Source organism: Bombus pascuorum, chromosome 12 (genome assembly GCF_905332965.1).
Source record: "Bombus pascuorum chromosome 12, iyBomPasc1.1, whole genome shotgun sequence".
NCBI classification, from domain to species: Eukaryota; Metazoa; Arthropoda; class Insecta; order Hymenoptera; family Apidae; genus Bombus; species Bombus pascuorum.
In genome coordinates, this window is record NC_083499.1 from 2,711,414 (window position 1) to 2,732,844 (window position 21,431).

The 21,431-nt window shown below is 37.5% G+C and overlaps 1 protein-coding gene across 1 annotated transcript in view; it reads right to left on the reverse strand.

Moving 5' to 3' along the window:
• Nucleotides 1–21,431, reverse strand: part of LOC132912605 (neural cell adhesion molecule 1-like) — a 296,634-nt gene that overhangs the window by 167,292 nt on the left and 107,911 nt on the right. The gene's annotated exons all lie outside the window — the stretch shown is intronic.

The following is a 21,431-nucleotide window of genomic DNA, read 5'->3' on the forward strand; positions in this document are numbered from 1 at the left end:
GGACCATCAGATTTGTTGATGACAATTTTGGCTAGGAAAGTGAGGGCAATGGACATTGGTTCTGATTGTATAACAAGAAGGTTGGTGGACTAGGAAAGGTTTTAGCCGCCCCCGAGAGAAAGTTGCTAGCGGAAGATACCGAACGTGAGAAAAACCACGTATCTTCCCGTAGTAGATAATAAATGCAAGGAACACTTGAAATAAAAGATACTTGTTTGGTCTGAAGGATCTTAACCATGAAAATGCCAAGATTTATGGTAGGCGATTGAGGGTACGCAGTAAAGATGTGTAGAAATCTGGCTGCCATCTTGCCCGCGGCGTGGGGTCTGGTTTGTGGACAGTCACCGGACGTAACACTATATTTGAATTAATTTCTGTTTCATAAAACCTAGTGAACCTAGATGTAAATTTTATAAGGCATTTTATTTCGGTAGAACAAGTCTTCGAAAGTCACCTATCTGCTTAATTAACTCAATCGCAAGGCGTAGTCGTTTATGTCGTCCATTATCAAATTTCGAAACAAATTTTTCTGTAAACAATAAATTTCTTGGCTTAAAACACAAAAACCAATATTGGCAAAGTGACAGTTTCCATCACAAAAGATAATCACCATTCGTTTCTTCAAAACGGGAAAACAATTTGCAGGAACATTATCGCGTTCCTAAAATTGAATCGCCTCTGCTCGAATCGAAATGGAATCGATTAGCGTAGCGAACAAGAAAAAACGAGGATATCTCGCAAGGATGCCCGTTCGATTTTACAGGCAATATCGAGTTTACAACGTGTCGGGCGAATATAGTTGGAGCTTGGAACACGGCAATCTCTCGTGTTCGCGGCGCATAATGGATTCCGTTTCGAGATTTCCACGGCGTTAACTAGCGCAGCGAGGAGAAGTTGCTCGAGTTTCGGTTAAAGTGGTTCGCGTAAACCGAATTTTCCGTGGCACGGCTGAGCGAAATTTCGATGGTAGACGAATTCAGCTTACGAACAAGGGAGAGAGGGATAGATAGATAGATAAATAGATAAATAGATAGATAGATAGATAGATAGATAAATAGATAAATAAATGGATAGATAGATAGATAGATAGAGAGAGAGATAGAGAGAAAGAGAGGGAGAGAGAGTGAGAGAGAGAGAAAGAGAGAGAGTTATAGAGAAAGAAAGAGAGATCAAAGGCGTCCGAGGAATTTTGCGTCGACCAGATTTACGTGAACTGACGAAGGAACCAAGTTTTCATCGCTGCAGATACAATTACTAACAACTTGTGAATTCGCTTGAACAACAATGCGACCGGCCTCGAATCGCGGCAAGATTTGCATATTTCTATGCGTTGATATAAGTGCTCCATATGAAACACTGAGAAATGTAAGAGACGCTCTTGTAGACTGTTATGGTCGAAACGTTCTTTCGGGTTTTATGCAACGGGGATTCGTAAAGATGTTGACAAAGTTTCGTCCAGTTTAAGTATTCCCTTGTAAGTATCATGTAAGGAGAGAGATTTGAGATTCTTGAATTATTAGTTCTCTTCTACTTGTTAAGCGAGAACGTATTTTTTTGTACGCGGATAGGAATTTGAGATTTACCTGATATTTAGAATTATATGATTGTTATTCTCGATTTGGAAATATTTACGTAAGAATGAAAATGAACGATAATTTAAATGAAAAATATTGCTGTCGCATTTTTCCCGTTTCTGGATTACAGATCAGAAAATTGGTGTAATTGGCGCGCTTATACCTAATTCTGTCAACGATCCAGCGGTGCACGTACGTGTAAACAATTTCAATTCCCGTGTAATTAGTTTTCCGATGCGCGGATCTCCCGAACCGGCATTTCCACCGGCATTATCTCCATTCTACGTGGCTGATTAGCAAAAACTTCGCCGGCAACCGTTCCGTGAAAATGATCGTCGGACCACGCGCAATCGGGATACCATCCACAATGTTTACGGGGAAACTATTAAATTGTCTTGATCTAAATTTCTGCCTCAGTCTGAAAATATTCTCTTCGCTAGGATAGCTCGTGTAAATTGTTCACACAGAATCTATGGACAGTCGTAAATCTAGAATGGTCAAAATCGTACAGCTATATATTTAATAATATCGTACACTCTAAATTTTCATAATGAAATTTCAACAAATTACATAAATTTCTTTTCTGATAACAGAATAAGCTCATGCAGTCAATATTTTTATATGTCCCATGAAATAATTATCCATTAGAGCGAAAAAAGCGAAAAAATTAAAAATACGCTTTCTCGATAACCGCAATCATTACACCGCGGATTTTCACATATTTCTAGAAAATGTGAGCATACAAGAGCACACAGAAGGCTCATAATATGTAAAAATATGCAAAAAATATCCAACCCACAGTACTCTTAATAATATTCAATAGATAAAACAATCGTTTACCTGATTTGCATTTTTTCAATTATATTCGTAAAAATATGAATTTCCACAAATATCAACAGTTTACTGGCCATTCTCACGTAACAAAATGGGGACCAAGAGGGAAAATGTTTCATAGCCTGTGTTTCACCGCGAATCACTATGATTCCATGGGAGCTGTAGAAAACCGATCGCTGTGCCAAAAGTTGGCCGTTCAGTCACGATAACTATTACATTACAGTGTCGCTATTACAACCACGTCTATGGTCATGCATATTTGCCAGTCCAAAGTTCAAAGTTGTTCGGTACACGTTGCGCCTTGGTATCCGTAGCCGATGTTGGCAACTTCGTTCGCGCTGTCCCTTCGCTACTTGGTTCGGTAGTGTCCGTTACCACCCTCTAGCTGATTAGCTAATCGCGAATTCCACTTAGTTAGAAAGCTGCCAGCCCATTTCAGTTAACGTCCCGATGTACATATATATTTACGTAACAGGAGTCACATCGATCGCATGCAACGTTGTTCGTTAACGTGGCTCCTTGAAATTCGAGTAGCTTTATAAATTACCAGTTTTCGTTGCAGCGAACGCCACTCCAAAGTGGATATTGCGCTTGCACACTCGCTCGTGTGTCCACTCGAGTCCTTTCGAAACTCTCTTCATGTAACGTTTATTCAGAGAAAGTTGACTGTCGACATCGTCGATTTTAGCGGTCCCGTTTGTCGGACAAAATTGCGCTTGCTGCCCAATTTCGAGGAATTTGTGTTCTATCGATTTGAAGCTTCTCTCAACGATCGAACTTATGGTATTTTGGATTCCCAACTTTGCAATTTCGTGTAACTCCTGTTTTGAAGTTTTGAGCTGTTCGAGTTTCCTTGTTAGTGACGAGCGCTTAGTCTTTGGTGTACCTCACTTCTTATTTTTATCCTATCTTTCTAATTAAATATCTGAATGTTGGAACAGCGACCTTTCATTCGTTTACTTCAACAATATCAATATTTTACTCACATTCGATACTTTTAAGAACATTTAAGTGTACTTAAAAATATACTACTCAAACTTAATAATCAAAGAAATCTGCGAACGATTCGAATCAAAGACACCAGCAGGAATCGAAAGACCGAAACTCGATCTTCTCTCCTTTTTACGACAAGTCAAAACGACGTCGAACGTTCTCGCCAATTTAATCAGAATTCTACTCAGAGACAACGAAAATTCGAAAGCGGAAAGAGCATTCCACGAGTACTCGAATGACAACGAAGAGGACGAGCTCGTAAAACTGCGACAAAACAGCCGATTCGACAGTCCTACGTGAAAATTCGGAACAGTCATCCTTCCTCTTCCCTCTTGCACATCAGTGAATAAGATGTGTTTAATGAGTGAATAAAATTCCAGGGAAGTTTGTTCGCTTAAATTGCGCGCTTCTTACGCGGTCATATCCTCGTCTGATCGTTATTTCGAATTTTATCGAACCGCCACCGCGGTCCGCTTGAAATTCAAATTAAATTAACTCGGGCCGAGGGAAAGACCGCGGACGGGCGCACACGTTCCTGGAAAAATGGCCAAATATAAAATTCACCGCGCGTTCACCTTCGATCGATCGAACCGCCTCGGCTCGCCAACAGTTCGACCATTCGTCGCTTTTTTGACGATTCGACGATTTTTATTTTCGTGCTCAGCAAACGCGTGATGGGCAATTACAATTTCCTAGTCAAATTATATTATCATTAGCAGACTGCGGATTTTTATGTAAACTCATATTTTTACGAATACCTTTTATAAACTTTCACAAACTAAGACGTAACTAGAAAATTATTTCAGCATTGTTTCGAATATTCGGCAATATTTTACAATTTCATCAGTATCTTTAATTTTCTTTGAAATTCAGGGCTATTTAAAAGCTGTTTAAAAAGGTAAAATATCATGCAGAAAGAAAAGTATCGTAAACTACTCTAAGTATAATTAATTTTATATTAAAGCTGAATTTACGACTAATTTTGTATCTTATTTTTTTGTTTAGAATTTTTTATTTAGAAATTCGTTTAATGTGCAAGCAAGTGCCAGTATCGAAAACTTGAAAAGGCAAAATATCATTTAAAAAACTCTCGCAAACAATAATAAGTGTCTTTTATTTTATATTAAAATTAAACCTAAACTCAACTTAGATACAGAAATTGGAATACTGTCGAGTAGGAGCAACGAACAAGATTCTGAGAGCAGTCGAAATTACTACTAAGTTCCATTCTTGTTCATTTATTCTTTATCCGTCACTTTTTGTTATTTCAATTTATTGTTAATAAATTTCTTTCTTAACTGGTTAATTTCTGTCACTTAATTTGAGTTTACGATTATATAGTTTGTCTCAGGTTAGTCTTATGTTCAGTTTCAATATAAAATTAATTAATATAAAGTAAAACTAAAATTACAAGTATCTACAAAGGTAATATATACCTTCTAAATTGCTTTAAAAATAAATTATAAACAATTCTAAATTACCTTCTAAATATATTACCTTCTTAAATAACACATTTCCATATGTCAAAGTCTGAAGTAAATCGCAAATACCGAGCAAATTGTAAAAATTAATTGTAAAAATTGTACATATTACTGAATATTTCATACATATTATATCTATTTTGTACATCTTCGGACTCTTTAATTCCTCATAAATATGTAAAAATCCATATTCTCTGTCATTAGTAAGTTGCACAACGTTGTTCGAAGCTGTTTTGCGATTACTGTTCGATTCGTATTTTCCTGTATGATTTATATCTACTTGATAAACTAGATGGCATCGTTAGTGAGATGGCAGGTCGAACAAACGGGCAAGTGACTATTCGAGGGTCGCGCCGCTTCAAATTTAAGTTTCAGGGGAAAGAGAGCGTAGCTGGAAGCTGGAGAACCCACGGGAATCACTGGCTGCGCTGGTGCATGCACACGATGACTCGCTGCATTAACCACGACGGGACTTTGTCTGTTCGGGGCCGCGTGACGCCGCTTTCTAAATCAAACTTTCATCCGCGAGGGGAGACATCAAAGATTTTCACTCGGCTAGTGACGTGCACCCGTCAGTTAGTCGACTCCCCCGGTAAAAGGGGAATGGTTCTTTGCTAATTTGACCGACAAGGACGAAGATGACCCCTAATAGGCGTCCTGTGTACGAACTCTCGCCACGAGGGTGATTATGGAGCACCCTAGAAACCGTCAAAACGAGCCAACTTGTTTCAACTGTTTCGGATGGATAGCTGAGATGCGGGCATTGGTTAGCTTAGAGATTGTTACTGCGGTGGTTTGAAAAACCTCTGGACTGGTTCTTTCAGAGTCGTCACTAATATAAATTTGTGTAAAGTACACTGGACTAAATATATAATTTTCATCATCGATAACTTTTAAACAAAATTAAAAACAACTTGAATATAAAATAACTTGAATCATTTTAATACAAGTCATTTATTAATATCTGGAAATTACGGATAATTAGAGCTGTCTAGCTCCAGGGGCTGTACGAAGTCTGGTCGAGGAACATCTCGTCCAAGTCGTCGAACACTACCTCAAATATATTTCGTGATCTTCCTTGCCGATACAGTTGCAAGTTTGATGACGTTGGCCAACCAGCAGCTTTTAATCGCGTGAGAACTTGCCGCGGACAAGGTTTGGCAGCGCGAAGAGCAGAAAGTCCACACTCGCCACTCGACCGAATTAAGGGCAATCACGTTAAGCGATTCAGAGGTCGACGATGTTTAACGCGAGCACTGGGTCCATTTTGATTACCATCCGTCGCTTCTTCGCGGATTTGCTAAGGCTCGTGTAATTAGTTGCTTGAATTGTTGTTTCCACAGAGGCTGGCGATTGCGAGTCTGGATTTCGGATAATTCCAACGCGTACAATTATTCAGCCGTATAAAGAGTTTGTTGAACAGCGTCCCGTGTTTTGTATGCAGCCTCGGGATCGGAGTACGCGAGAACCACGCTGACAATGCGAATACCTCTTTCTCCGAGTTTAATTAAATTTTCTGGGCATCCGTCTTTTCGTATTTCACCGAGAGTAGCGAGAAATTGATTTTAGAAAATGTATTATTCGAATGGCACGGTGGAAACTGGATAACTTTGACACAAAGTTTCCTACTCTCGAAGATATATTTCCGCGTTGCTATTTTATCAAACAATTTTATTCTTTATTAAATTTCCGTTCTTCTTTACTTTACTTCTTTTCTTACTCATTTACTTTAGCATTCTATCTATAGATATGTAAATTATTGTATCTTTTAAGCACGTTTTATTATCACATAAGACTAGTATAAAAGGAAGTGGTGAATGTGAAGGGATTGAGAAAGACTGCTACAAGATTGGACGTTTGGCACCGATAACAATAAAAACGTAGTCTTCGTCAGACGAGAATTAATTATTAACGAAGAATCGAACTTCGTAAAAAAATGATTAGCGAAGCTCAAAAAGAAAGATCGTAGATGAAAAATCTCTTAAACGTTAGCACAGTTATCGATCGCGAGTGTATGGAAATGAAATGGACGGGAAACAAAATTATCTGTTCGCGCATTCGGTGGGCGTACTTTTTTAATTAACAGCCGGGACACGGGATAATTGAGAAGTTTATCGGGGAAAGCGTGTGCTCGTTAATTGATCATGTTCCATTGCGTGGTCGATTATCTGGTCGAAGCGGCTTGTGAAGTATTCACGATACTTTTGTCCGTTACGCGGTTGCCTGCGAAATTATTTACACCGACAACGAGGTACAATGAGCCAGATGTAAAACAATAGCTCGTGGTTCGTGCGAAAGATTCGCAAATGCGAGCACGGCTTTTCCTTCCTTTTATTCTTTTTCAGATGTTTTGAACGAGATTAAGTTATATTATCGACTGGGCATACGCAGCAATTTCCTTCTTCTTTGCTCTTTAGATTTCTCGCGTTCAATAAATCCTACAGAAGTAAAACCGAACGTAATTTCGAGTGTTTATCAACGAATCGCAGATGTATTTAATTGCAATATTCTTCTGTCCATTGTTGAAGATGTAAACTTACATGTGGCCTTGGATTGGTCTACAAAATGGTCTTCAAGTTGCCTTAAGATAACTTGAAATGATTTTGATTAAGCTTCAAATGTTGCAAAACAAAACTTGCAATAACCTTCGAATGATTTGAGAAACCATCTTTAAGTAACTCAAATATGATCTTCAAGCGATATGGAAATATCCTTCCAAAGATCTTAGAATGACATTCAAGTTGCCATGATCTGTAAATGACTCTCCAAACTTTCCTATTCTGGATTTCTTCGTTCAAATGTAAACCGATCTTAATTTGAAACAAATTTTTGGTTTCAGTTTTTTCTCTTTGCGTTGGACAATATTAAACGAACAAAATTTTAGTGGATCTTCCCCAGCTTGTTGTTCAAACAAGATTTTTTTTCTCAAATGGACGCAAACGACACGACGATGCGACTAGATCCGGCGCAAAAAAGCTAAAGTATGCAGTCCGGTAACTGTCCTAAGGTAAAGAGGTAATAATTCTTGTTTTTACAGACCTCCGCTAGAGAACGTTACGTAAACATAATTTAAACATCCCTCGGAAGCAGATAAATCAATGGATCAACGAGTTTTTACCTGAGCAAGTTTTTCTCAACTCGTTCTCCTTTAATTCGCGAAACAACAGCTTCCTTATTTTACACGGTATCTACTACTTGCTTTTCGCATGGAATGTAAATGGCGTTACGAATTAGAAAATATTCTTAAAAATGTATATGTATTCTTCTAAATATTCTTGAAATGATAGTTTTAAACCTGAGCGATATGTTCCGGTTAGTTAATTCTGCAATTACGAATTTCAAGTATTTTCAAACGATTTTTATTCACAATAATTGCGGAACATATTTGATACTTCGTAGCTCTTTTTTATTCTGCGTTCTTTTTTCATCGTAAAACAGATGCTATTTTTCGAACATTGTACTTTAAACTAGATAACATAATCGAAAAGCCAACAAGCACCGATAACGTCGTGTTTAATATGTAACATCATGGCCACTCAACCTCGAAAGCGGGCACATATCCAACAATTAACCGCGACCAGCGTAGCTTAACTCTGACGATCGGTCGACAACCAATCTCCAACCAACTATCGCTTCAACATCAGCGCCTCTATATTTCCACCATTTCAACAAAATATTCGGAATTACTGCTTTATGTGTTTACGTTGCACGGATGAAACAAAATTGCAATTTTTATTTTTCTCAGCTGTGATTGGGCCAAGTTATACAGAAAGCTACCACGATCCTCGATGATCTGAAATTAAGTGAATTTAGTTTGAGGATCTCAATTTAGAAAGAGAAATGTAGCTTTATCTCTATTTGGTATATTTTATTTCTTGTCGTTGTTTTACGATACTTTTCATTGGCTTATTTAATAGCGAACAGTATAACTAATATGTGGCTTGGGATGTTTTCTGCAAAGTAATTATAAGTTTAAGATAGAACTTCGACTTGGTAGTTTTAATAATTACATAATCTAAGAGTTCTATAGATTGGCAATTTTTTGCAAAATAAAGAGCACATAATTATGAGATCCGTACTGTGTGTAATATTTGGTCATTTTGATGGTTGGCATGTTTTTTGCATAATTTGGCCCAATTTTTGTTGTATTACCGCACAAGTAGTTCAGTTCTTTGTCATTTTTAAATAGATTTATTATGATTTATGATTTATTAAAGTTATGTGCTTACTATATGACCAATAAATACAACACTAGATTATATAACGTTGCTACGACTAAATAATCAATTTATGATCGGTTATTCAATTCTACTTCTGCGATGATTAAACAAATTCTTCTCAATCTTCATCAATTGAATTTCCACTCTCATTTCCTTTCCATAAGGTCATAAGATGCATGAACGATCCCTGATAGTTATTACACAATTATCTAGTTGAGCGCTGATCAATGAAGAGATAGTTGAATTCTTCAACGTTGGCTATATAAATAAAATGAAATTTAAAAGATAAGAAAGCATTGAAACTATTTACATATTCCGACTTAGAACTATATTTGTTCTTAATGTCCGACCAATCTCTTTCAACGTTCCACCATGACATTCTAAATTCTACAATCTTGTCGAATGAAACGGATGTTCGATAAACCTGAACCGTTTGCATTTCTGCCTTATGCAGCAATTTTCCGATCAAACTGCGGTCTCAAATCTTTTCTCGTAAACCCCATCGGTATTCCCTTGTCCTGAAAACTCTGCCCCTTTCTTCTTATCGCGTTCTAAAACGTAACCTATCCTCATTGTTTGCAAGAATTCTCTTATTGCACAGTTTACGGTGCATCTTAAACCGAATCATGACTCCTTTCATCCGGTATGTTCCTTGCCCGTTTATCCGGAAATCGTGCTGGATTCGGATGGAAACTGGTAACCGCTAGCCGGATGTCAACTGCATTTTTTATGGGATTCTGCGTCCCCGGCGTCTTATCGAGCGACGACGAGCGAACGTTCCACGGGGGACGCGCAACCGCATCGCGATCTCCACTTTATCCCAGAGATTCTCCGCTCAGATTCCTTCTTCAAACTTAAGAAACATTTCCTTGCGTCGGAAATGTATTTGACGTGTAATTAACATGGTTGCAGGAGGCGTTATGCTATGCGAAGAAATTACAAGGGTGCCTGTCAGTGGAATTTCATTGAATTTCTTTTTAGAAGTGACTTGAAAGATCAGCACGGTGATGACAAATTGCACACAATCGTAGAAATTACATTGTATTTTGTTTCAAATGGCTCGAATTTTTCAAGCGAAACTTAATATGATAAACGGGTTTCATGATTTGAAAATGTAGAAAAAAATTCATACGTTTGTTGATAGTGATGATACGAAGAGCAAAGAAAGGTTTGGAGGTTGCTAGTGGAGTCGACAGTGGGTAACTTAGTCGCGTCTCAAACACTAAGATAGTAGAGACCAGATCGAAAGTCATGTATACGGTGTTCCCTAGCTACAAAACGATGGCGAATAAAGGCAAATTTCATGAGGTGAAATTCGATAGCTTCGTATCATGCAAGATACTATAATACTATATTCATACTATAATATTATATTCATTCGCTTCAGAACTGAAGAGATTTTGAACATTTTACGCACGCTGCAACTTTTTTGAGTTTATCCTAAACGATGCATTTTATTATCTTCTTGTTACAAAAGAATATGTTAAGGTAGTCTTAAAAAGAGCTTTAAATAAATTCCTCTCTTAAATAGATCCATTTGATTTGTTTATATATTATCGATACGTTTTATTATTTCCTACAAAAAATGGTATTAATTGGCTCGTGTTTGAAGAATCATCTAACGACAATTATAAGTTATTCGCTATAATGTAAACGTTCGATATATCATCGCTAACCACCGATCCCCTCAATCGCATCACCCACTCGTTGACAACTCATCATCCAGCATAGCAACGACGCACAATATCGTTTGAACTCACCCACGAGAGACATCGAAAAAGGGTCGGTGCTGGGTAGATGGAGCATTGTATCATCAGCGCGAGTCCTGTCGTCGGTTTTGCTTGTTCGCCCCTCGCAGGGATAAAAAGTGGAGAAAAAGAAGCGACGAATGGGGAAGGCTGGAGCCGAAAATGCCTGCCAGCCACTCCGCTTCTATCTCTTTTTCGCCTGTTCGGCCGCGCCAGGGGGAGAAAACAGAGCACACACGGTGTGCAGGATCTATTCAAAGGCATCAAGGGACTTCGCGCGATGCACGGAACGGAAACTGAGTTGCCGTCCGGAGATTAATTACCGAGTTTCAAGGGGATGGATCCGGAACGTCCTGTGCAGTACTATAACAACCGCATTATGGGTTGCTGCGAATAGAAACACTATACACCGCTCTTGGGTGCCGGACGAAAGAATTTTTCAACTTGCCGGTTACTTGATTACGGTTTCCAACGGTTGTTTCTGTTCTTGGTCCTCACGGTCAATGTTTGCACATTAACACGTTTGCGATTTAGCGGTGCAAGTATACACGTGCATTAGATACGTGATCTTTTATAAGAATCGACAGCTGGAAATCGTTTAGAGGAATATTAGTGACGGATTGACTGTGATTATTTACACAAATATTTATTTATAAATTTTCTATAGATCCATAGAAACACAGTCCGAATTTTCTATAAACGCAGTGTAGTAAGAAAGCGTCTGTAGCAATAGGAAATCCTTAGGCGTGAACACTCTTTTCAATGGAAAATGTGCAGACGCGGATTTCTGACTATTGCGGGGCACTTACACTGTGTATTTTAATGAAGCGCTATGTGCGTCATATTTCCTTCTAACAAGATTCTTTAATGATGAGAGATCGTTGAGTATTCGATGATTTTGTTTGAGCTTGGTGAATTTACACGTGGAACAATTTTGCAAGTAATTTTTTTCTTCCTTTCGAAATTGTATTTTGAAAGTCACGAGCTTATGAAAGTTCATGACTAGATTATTTTTAAACGAAAGAATAGAATTTCATAGCGTGTTGTCGTACAATGTCTGTCTTCTTTCGTTTTTTCTTTCTTCATTTTTTTGTTTTTATCCAGGAACTGTGCAATCTCTTGGGTATTTTGTTCCCCAAGCATTTGGAATTCTTTTGTGAATACGTTGACTTGGCAATCTTGGAGAAGTTTCCAGAAGCAATTTCGGTGCTTTCACAGGGAGGAAAAATAAAATTGCAGTCACTGCTATAAAGGGACTTAATTTACCGGCAATGAAATTTCTCCTATGATAATCAATTACCTGTTGCACGAATTAATAATCTCTATACTATGCCAGTTAAAATATTCCAATGGATATCCTGGATTTTAGAAGCTTGTTAAACGGACCACGAATTTTCACAGAAATCCTATCTTTCGACTAGCTTCCAAAATTGAAAATTCTATATATTTTTAAAGCGTGTAAATCCCAAATAACAGATTTACTTACGGGCCATAATATCCGTATCAAATGTAAAAAATAATCGGATTTTATGGTTCCTGAACAATATGAATATTAATAAATTTTTATTAAACGACCGTGTAACCTGTGCGAATAATTAAAAAAATTTCATCTTTATTTATTCGGGCGAAATATGCACCGAATCGAGGAAGGACTCCGTGAATAATAAATAATTTTACATCCGACTTCTTCTTGTTGGATAATAAATTATTTATGTGCCGCGGTGTTAGAAAAGAGAAAATACATTTCAAAATATCTCTGTACTTTACGTGTTTACCGCACACACCTCTGCCAACGCTTTCCGTGGCTCGTTTTACGGACCGTCCCACCCTTCGCAATATTTCACTTCTGTTAACCGTAAAAAAATATTCCGTCCCAACTTACAGACTCTCGAAACTTTTGATCGTCACTCGTTCGTGTGGTCGATTTCTTCGGAATTTCCAAGTTAACTTGAATATTTCGCTCGGACTCGAGATATCGGACACTCGTAATTCACGTACCGACATTTCTCGTACGACTTCCGCTTCGCACCGTGTTCTTGCCACTTGAAGAACGAAAAAAAAAGAGGAAGAAAGAAAAAAGAAAATAGAGGAAAAGAAGAAAAATCACTCGTCACGCGACGTTCCAAGAGATTTATACGGCATATCTTTGAGAAATTCGCGTGATCGTCGTACAGATCTACACCGGTTTTGTTTCCACCGTCACAAATTGAAATAAATCAAATATTTTTGAATGAAAAAACAGATTAATCTTCTGAAATTTTGTAGAAATTTTAACTGCCCTATATTTGTAATAATAACTCCAATATAATTACCACCACTTCAAAAAAATGCTATTTCCAAGATGCTGCTCCATTATATCTCATGATCTTTTCGAAATTTTTTCAGTCTAAAGATAACGTAACAACACACGTGTAACACGTTACAGATTTAAAAGAGAAACTGATCTCATAATTCTAGAATAAGATGTTCTTGAGGAAAGACTCCGAAACTCCTTGATACACTACAAAATTCATTGAAAACCTTTAAGTCTTCAAATCCTTTCCAAAATTCAGAACACCTACCTTCCCATGTTTTAACAACCATTAAACCTGTGACCTTTGCCGAACCATTAAATCTACAGCTTTCATCCAACCGTTTCTTTCAAAACCTACTTCCTTCCGAGCACCATCGATGCAAACACGAAAGCTTAAAAAAGGAACTAGCCGAAGACCGAGAACACTTCGAAAACGGGGTGAATACTTCGAACGAAACTGAGAAAAAAGAAGAAAAAAAGAAAAAGAGAAGAGAAAGGGGGAATACGGGTAAAAAGAGGGTGGAAAGGGGTTGCAGGATGTAGGAGGAGGGAGTGCATTGGGTGCAATTTCGGCGTTGAAGCCGCGTTGATACGGGAATCTCTTCGACGCTTCACCGGAAACCTATTCCCTCGAGCGAGCCAGCAAAGAGAGGCTTGCACATAGGCCGAAACTTTTGTTTTCGCCGCGGTGATGCAGTCGAGGTCGCGCACAATGCACACGGCTGTGTATTCTCCTTTTCCTTTTTTCCCCTTCTCCTTATCCGCCATTTTGACGCGCGATCGAATCGTGCAGTCTTGTTCTCAAACCGGAAACCGACGACGATCGACCATTGGAACACCGCTTTTTTCTGTCGTCAAATGAGAGAATCTTGGAGTTCTTCAATGTGTACGGTTCGTTTTGGTGGTTTCAAGGGGTTGTTTACCGTAATGGGACTAAGAGTGTCGTTATAGCATCGTTACACAAGTTGGGAGGTTTTAGGTGTGGAGTCGTATTGTTGGAAAATTGCCTCTTGTAACTTAACGGTTCTTAATAGGTTAGACATAGAGTCTAAAGAAGGGGTAAGCTTTTTCCCATAGAATCTTCATGCAATTCAGAATGTTTGTGTTATACCAATACGATACTACAATATTATATTTCGTAATTATTTCCGTTTAATGTATTTACAAGAAATGATTTATATTTAGTAATGCCATTTTATTATTAATATTGTATACTTGGCATTTAATAATTGTGCTTTAGTAGTAATTTGAGCTTGTTTGAACCGAATGTCGTATCGATAGGATTACTTTATGCAGCATTTTTCAACTCTGTCTTTACATACTTTCGTTACAATATACTGTAGTATCGTAAACTATTATATTTTATTTACAATGAAAGGATTGTACAGATGTTGATTAAACAGGACACGATGGTTGTTTAACGCGAACTAAATACAATAACGTACTATAATTTAGACAACTCAATATTTAATTTGCAACTCTCGTCACCACGGATCCAACACACTCTCTCTCACGCGGAGCACACTCTCTCTACAACGCAACTCGCACTCTCTGACTTCTCGATTCACACTCTCTGGCTTCTCCACTGACACTCTGACTGTTAATTCGTCTTTCTCCTTTAGCATCCCTTTGTCTTTTCTTAGCTCCACCACGCACGTGTTTCGCATCCTCTCGTGGCCAGGGTCACGTAGGCCTTTTCTACGAAACTATTCAATTGAAGGACCGACGACACATTGACGGGCCTGATGGCGCCTCGGTTCTCTCGCGACATTGTTTATGGTTCACTCGATATCTCTTAGGCCTTTCGTCCACGATACTACAATACGTATATTCCGCAACTGTGTTATACCAAATAATTGCAACGTCAAATCAGATTATGCTTAGGTAGATTGAGAATTACTTCACCCTCCAATTTCAAATCAGACTCCTGCAATAGATAAGAAATTTCCATTGTTACAGTGTGTAATATTATAATAATAATGTACGAGATTCCAAACTGTATTCCTCTTTAAATCTCTTTCTAATAAATAAACCTTCTTTCTAGAAGCAAAATTTTCACCATAATTAACTTTCACACAAAAGCGTGCAATTATAACGCATTACGAACTCGCACCACAAATCACTTTCACCAAACGATATACACGTGTCGATCCGTCAGTCGCGGACACATTATCACGTGCAACGTGCCAATAATTCCTTCCGGTCGAACGAGTGCGGGTCAGTGTGCTAATAATCGTCATCGTTATACCATTCGTACGTTAGTACGAGTCAGGCGTTAACAGGGTTGGATAATTGGTCCTCATAACGATTCCTACCACCTTTCTTCCTTCTCTTTCCTCGACTATTTGCATACATTTCCTCTAACACTTCGAATGAAGCCTCGGATAACTTGAACACTTCGTACAACGTCTGATGAGACAATAAAAATACGTTTCATTAAGGCAAGGATCGTTTAATTGCCGGTCGTTTGGGCTTAAGTGTATCGATTCGAACTGATTTCCGGTTATTTATGTGTGCGGCCTCTTCAGAGGGATTAGTTGAATGTTTAAAGAAGCGAAGGAAACCGTTTCGAAACTCTTGGTGGATCTTCCTCTTTTCCCTTTCCTCTTTGGACAGAAAAGACACGGTTTCGACTCTTGCAACGAGCTCGGCTGCGATTGGACGAGGGAATTATCGAGTAAAGGAGAATCAGAATGCTTTGGATCGTGTACTTTATAAAGATTGTTAAGTATATTTAAATGAAGGAACGTCGAAGAGATTGGAGATATAATTGTGGTTGACGGAAGGGCTTTGGTAAAGTGATTGGCTAATTGATGGCTTTAGACTCTCGCGAGAGTTGCTACGAAAGTTACTGGATTTATTATGAGACTCAGTGTTACCGATTCTCTCAGTTGGTGGTAACCGATACCACGAATCGCTAAAATCCGATACCGGGCAAGTTTGGACACTTGGGACTTAACGTCAAAGTCTTGCGAAATTCGATACCACCATTCTCGATTTATGGAACTTTCTAACACCATTCGTGCGTAACGAGGACGAATCCAACCTCTGAGATTCGAAATATCAAGTATCAAAGTTTGAGTCTGAAGAGTCAATAATTAACAGGAGGATAGAACAACCTAAACGCGCAAATAATTTTGTGTATTTCTCTAAAGACAAATTACAGATTACCAAACATCTGGTCGATAATTCACTTCATCGATTAAAATTAAATATAAATATATAAGTAAATATATTCCATGCACACAGAGTAAATCGTTGGTTATCGAAAAATGTATAGATCATTCATTTCACTGGCTAATATTAAATATAAAAATTTAAGCCAATATTCAGCTCCCAAACAGTCTATGATTTCAAAATATATATACGTATATACGTATTAATTCAAATACGCAAATGTTTGCATATAAAACATCGTTCCTAAAAGCAAACTACGAGGTACCGGCTTAGCAACAAATTCATGGATGATGATACGTTTCATATTATTAAGTATAAAGGAAAGCAAATATTCAGTGCTCAAATAGTCAATAATTAAGAACGTATGTATTGATTCAATCGCTCGACAGTTTTCATTGAAACATCTTTAAAAGCACGATTTCATACGTAACGAGCATAAATCTAGTGCCTGGTCGAATTAAACGGTTCACCAATGGAAGTTACAGGCTTGCCATGCATAACGTGATAATTCCTAGTTCCGAACACCGTTTCATCGGATCAGCGGTGATCGAGCAACGATCTTGGAAGGAGCATCGTCGCGTATTTGCTGTCACCGCGTTTCGATTGTCCACCATAATTAATTCATCGAGTTCTCGCCTCAATCGCGTATTTGTACGTTCGATCGACACTGGTCGGCGAGTAATTTAAATACGACCGTCTCTTCGTCGACTAATTAACTTAAAATAACATTGTCGGGATAATTAACATTGGTACAGGTTAACAGACATAGTTGCTTTAATCAGTGAAAATTTGGAATACTTTAGTAATTGGGGTTAGGTTAGTAATTGGGAATTAAAACGATTCCTAAACCGAAGTAAGCGAATCACGTGGAACATTGGAATGTTAAAAATACGAGTTATCGTTAACAGAAGCTTCACTTTGACGGATCATTCTGTCCGACTGCGCATAGATTATATCACTGCCATAAATCTAATAAAATTTAATCAACGTCAGCCTAATCTTAATCAGCGCAACATTTACATCATGTCAACGAGACTAGTTCTAAGCAATTAAATCATCTGGATCATGATTAATCAAAATTTGATCACGCAAAGGTTTTTATGCGAGAGTTACAACATTTTTCAAATCATATGAGGACTATACACAGTGACACTCGCTGTTATATAATGAACGATTGTGAATGATTTCGGAGTTTGTACTTGATATCGATGGGACAGAGAACCAATCGGAGATAGAACAAGGCACGAAACTAATGGAATGAATCAAACCAACGAAAAAGCGACTAGCAGAAGCAGAACATCGAACATAGCCGATTGTTATTACATCCTCGTCGCCGCACTATTTTTCGACGATCGACAGAGCACACTTTCGCGTTTCCCTGTGTACCGTAGAGAATTCGGATCGATCACACGCTATGGAATAGGTGTCGACGTACGCCGATACTTTCGCGTTATCGAATATCGCCCTCGTTGCTTTGTTCGATTTAATCGATGCGTATGGCACGCAACGTTCGCTTTGAACTTTGTTTGTTGCTCCTGCTAGTTTGTCGTCACGGTGCAAATATTTAACTCAGCGCAACAAACAGGGCGGGCGTTTATAATTTGACTTTCTATATAAATTATATTAACTGTGTAGAGATTGCTTTAAAGAATTATAAGTTTACAGTAACTTACAAAAGGTAAGTATTTTGAACACCTACTATGGAGAACTTGTGACAGTAATATGTTTCATTTGTAGTCAGACAAATACTAATATCGAAGCTTCTAATAAGTTTCCATATTTGAAGATATTTCTTTTAAAAATATTCTTACAAAAATATTTTTTATAATGGTTAATAAAAAATGCCCGTTTCATTTTAATTAGAAATATTGCAGCTTTACTATTCTTCCAGTTGAAGTTATCCAAGATTCTCAATTATGTGTCTTTGATTTTGTTCTTTTCGAAATATCCCTTTTATAAGACTCTCCACTCATCGTTAGAAGCTTAGCAATTAAAAGGTACAATACAGGCGATGCATCAAAGTACTGTCGAATGGTTTGCAGTGACACGAATTAGCATCATCAGCGATTGTGCTGTAACTCACGCGGCGCCAGCATTCCAGCCAACTATTTGGACAACTATAGAAGGAAGCAACTTGCTTCTCCGATTTCGGTTTACCAACGATTTACTAGTACCTACTGGGTTCCTTCTCTACCACTTTCTGCTGCATTTGTGCAAATACATATGTATGTCCTTTACCATACTGTTTTACTTACACGAAAAAAATAAATCTTGATCCATGAAGAATTTGAATCAGGAAGTCGAACAATTTCAATTTTAACTAGTGAATTTTAATAAAAGAAATTACAAAAAGAAGAAGACTATCCCTGTTTTTACAAGACTATAAATAATAGTTAGTACAGACTAACTTTCGAAATCCAAATCTGTTACTGAATAATTACTAATATATTAGTAATTTTAAATATTCGATAATACTGAATATATGTATATTATAATGAATTGCAATAATAGAAATTACGAATACTTAAAGATTAGTACTACGCAATATAATTCAGATGACATAACCTCCACTGCAGTAGCAAAATGCTATAGAAAGTATATACGAAAATATTCAAGAAATTGAAAGAAGGGATAAGTAGTACACAGTACAATAGAAACGACATAATTCTTACCGCAGTAGCAGAACAAAATAGAAAGTATATAGAAAACTATTCAAGAAGTAGAAACACTCGAAAACAAGTAGTACACAGTGTAAAATAGAAGACGCGATCTTCATTGGTAAGAACAACGCAAAAAACCCCAAAAAAGCGAATAAGGAAATACGTAAAACACTCGAAAATCAGTAGTACAACTTGCAATATATGAGACACAATCTCTAACTCTCTATTCTGCTCTTCTCAACTCTCAATATGATCTCCAAACCTTCTTAACACGGCTGCTCAGTTATCCGCAACCCTTAAAACGTGGTAATTCAACCGGTTAGTAGATCGCAGCGTGTCGCGGCCCGACAAACAACAATTAGCCAAGCTAAATAATTGGCGTTTGGGTTTCGCGTGTTACGTCAGGCATCTTCGAGCGGCGCTGTAGCCACGCCAGTGGGCGCGCGCGCGCGTTATTTGCATACATTCTCATTAGGCGGCGGTACTCGGCAGGATAATTTGAATATTGCACGTTACTCGCACTGATGAAACGTAATTCGAGCGGCGTTACCTCGCGGAGGAACAATTCCTCGAGACATTGGGACACCAACGTTGCGAGTCAGGCGAACATTCAGCGAGGGCAACGGCGGGGAATCTTGATGAGGTGTTTCCACAAGCAGGGAGCTCTGAAATAGCGAAGGCTTCCGTCTCTTTCCCCTCGTTGCTGTTCTTTGCCCTTATGAACAGCGAAACTTCTAATCTCGAACGCGTTACACGTCTCATTAAACAATTCGTTGCAAGGAAACGTTCAATGCTTTCATGTTCCACGCATTCATGATCGTTTGAGGGATGGAAGAGCAGAAATGAGATTGAAGGTTTGGAGGAGATTGGTCTTCAAATGATTTTCGAGAGAACAGATACCTGATATGTTGTAGTTCTATAGTACAGATTTTCGTAGCTAACTAGAGAGTATCGACACAGTTTTTGTTGAATCAATAACTTTCTTCGATCTACTATAATTCGTGATTTTATTTGGATTAATATTTTACAAATAGTGCATTAGATATTCACGAAAATTCAAATTCCTGTAAATAATATGTAAGAAATAAAAATTAAGTAGAGAATGGTTTTATTCACTGAATATTGTTACAAATACTATATCTCCAGATATTTGATATGATTTTATAGATTTAACTTGTAACATTATCTTGCTATTCTTGTTTTAACAGAATGGCATACGAATTTCTACGTTTTAATTGCGATAAAATTACTAACCACGAATTTATAAGTAATACATGGTAGTTTCGATTACGTATAGTGGAAATTGTGCAACTACGGTAGTTTCAGTAAGCCAAAACTGAACATATCAAGAACAGAGCATGATGTTAGCAGGGTTTAACGAGTTTAGAGAAAATTGCTACTGAAGCCAGTTAACGTCGAAGACAAGCCAACTTTATATTTTTGGGAAATTTAATACGATGTGCTAACATAGTTGAAGGGGAAAACTTAATATTTCGTGACCTAGTCCACATAGTTGGCAGAGGATAATGTATACACGACACGTTTAGAACGTTCACTGGCACTAAAGTTTAAGGGTCGTATTAGGGAACATTGGTTTAATATATCATAAGCTATCTACATGCTTGTCGAAGGACGTCGAGTGGAAGTTGATTTACAAGCGATACGTTCGATGAAGCTAAAGGAAGGTGTTACAAACGCTGATGTAATATCAACCTGCTGTCGAAGGATGTAAGGATGAAGTCGATGCTCATGGGATATATTATGGAAATTTACTAAGAGTGAAGTCCAAGTACGATTTTGGGAAATTTTCAGCTGGTATCTCACGAACTATGGATACCTAAAGCTTTTCTTGATTGCACAAATTATTGCTACATAATATGTGTATATATATATATGTAGAAATTATTTTTTACGGATGTTTATGAACATATGATTTAAAAATCTGATTTAGATGGACATCTGTTTTACCATTATTATAACGAATATTTCACTTTCAATATTTTATATATTTCTGCATGTTACGGACACTCTGTACATTTTTGCGGCATTAAAATTCTTGCACTATCTAATATTAAATTCTTCACAAAAGTTTTTAACAACTTATCAGCTTCTATATATACAGTTATGTAAAAGCTATGTAAAATTCGCTCACTTGTTTCAATTTTACTGAAGAAATAAAAAAATGTTAGAAATATTTTGTGGTTCTAATTCGATAGTCAGAGACCATACTACCTTAGAAATGTATTACATAATATAAGAAAATGTCTTTATACATTATGATATTATATTATATTATATGAATGCATACAAAGATACTCTATGCTTCAATAAATATCTCAGAATACATTTTTTATCATTTCTTTCTAATTTAAAAATTCCCCCTTTGGCGTCACTATTTGTTTTCACAGAATTTTCTCGAATTAAGTCTTTTTTAAACGATCCTACCTCGTG